This window comes from Sceloporus occidentalis, unplaced genomic scaffold (genome assembly GCF_023333645.1).
Source record: "Sceloporus occidentalis isolate IW3139 unplaced genomic scaffold, rSceOcc1.0.p SCAF_6, whole genome shotgun sequence".
In the NCBI taxonomy this organism is placed as follows: Eukaryota; Metazoa; Chordata; class Lepidosauria; order Squamata; family Phrynosomatidae; genus Sceloporus; species Sceloporus occidentalis.
Genome location: NW_028316986.1, coordinates 42,491,904 through 42,493,981, shown reverse-complemented (window position 1 = coordinate 42,493,981; position 2,078 = coordinate 42,491,904).

Sequence of the window (2,078 nt, the reverse complement as noted above, 5' to 3'; positions counted from 1 at the left end):
CCCGAGCCACGTCCGTCAAACGCCTTTTGGCCCCGCCTCTTCCTGCCTTTTAGAACACAGAGGCGACAAAGCGAGCGGCTTCCGGTGCCCTGCTCCGCTGCAAAGTGAGAGAAACTCCACAGCGCCCCCTAAGGACCCCCTGGGGAAACACACCCAGCATTTGCCTCTGAAAAGTGCCAAAGCAAGGCAGCAAAGGAGGAAGAAATACAGGTCCACACTGCAGGAATAATCCGCTTTGAGACCTGCCCTGGTTCAGTGCTAGGGTTATTGTTATTATTGTTGTTGTTATTATATAAATAATTATATTATTTTATATTATTATATCATAGAATCATAGAATCATAGAATCGCAGAGTTGGAAGAGAGCGCACGGGCCATCCAGTCCAACCCCATTCTGCTATGCAGGAAATCCAATCAAAGCATCCCCAACAGATGGCCATCCAGCCTCTGCTTAAAGACCTCCAAGGAAGGAGACTCCACAACACTCCGAGGGAGTGTGTTCTACTGTCGAACAGCCCTTACTGTCAGGAAGTTCTTCCTAATGTTGAGGTGGAATCTCTTTTCCTGTAGCTTGCATCCATTGTTCCGGGTCCTGTTCTCTGGAGCAGCAGAAAACAAGCTTGCTCCCTCCTCAATATGACATCCCTTCAAATATTTAAACAGGGCTATCATATCACCTCTTAACCTTCTCTTCTCCAGGCTAAATATCCCCAGCTCCCTGAGTCGTTCCTCATAGGGCATGGTTTCCAGACCCTTCACCATTTTAGTTGCCCTCCTTTGGACACGCTCCAGTTTCTCAATGTCCTTTTTTAATTGTGGTGCCCAGAACTGGACACAATATTCCAGGTGGGGCCTGACCAGAGCAGAATACAGTGGCACTATTACTTCTCTTGATATAGAATACAGTGGCACTATTATTTCTCTTGATATAGAATACAGTGGCACTATTACTTCTCTTGATATAGAATAGAGTGGCACTATTATTTCTCTTGATCTAGAATACAGTGGCACTATTACTTCTCTTGATATAGAATACAGTGGCACTATTATTTCTCTTGATCTAGAATACAGTGGCACTATTACTTCTCTTGATATAGAATACAGTGGCACTATTATTTCTCTTGATATAGAATACAGTGGCACTATTACTTCTCTTGATATAGAATACAGTGGCACTATTATTTCTCTTGATATAGAATACAGTGGCACTATTATTTCTCTTGATATAGAATACAGTGGCACTATTACTTCTCTTGATATAGAATACAGTGGCACTATTATTTCTCTTGATATAGAATACAGTGGCACTATTATTTCTCTTGATCTAGAATACAGTGGCACTATTACTTCTCTTGATATAGAATACAGTGGCACTATTATTTCTCTTGATATAGAATACAGTGGCACTATTACTTCTCTTGATATAGAATACAGTGGCACTATTATTTCTCTTGATATAGAATACAGTGGCACTATTATTTCTCTTGATCTAGAATACAGTGGCACTATTACTTCTCTTGATATAGAATACAGTGGCACTATTATTTCTCTTGATCTAGAATACAGTGGCACTATTACTTCTCTTGATATAGAATACAGTGGCACTATTATTTCTCTTGATCTAGAATACAGTGGCACTATTACTTCTCTTGATATATTAATGATATAAATATTAAATTATTAATGGATTTTTGTTTGTGCAGTATTTGTTAAATGGCCAACACAGCTATCCCTGAATGTTTTCTGCACTAATGTTACTCATAAATCGTAATTCTCATATACTGCTGAATGTAATGCTAATAGTTGTGACATAAACAATTAGCAAAATTAAAATTACTGTATATACCCGAGTATAAGTCGACCTCGTATATAAGTCAAGGGCAGGTTTTGGGGTCAAAATTACAGATTTTGATATGACCTGTGGGTAAGTCGAGGGTAAAACTGTCATGGAAGTGAGTGCGCAGACAAGCTTTCGGAAGCCTTCATGAAGAAAAACACCTGGCTGTCTTGGAGCTGTCCGGCTTTCCAGGAACTCCTCCTTCTGCAGCTAACGAACGACACTGAAGCCAGACCTATCT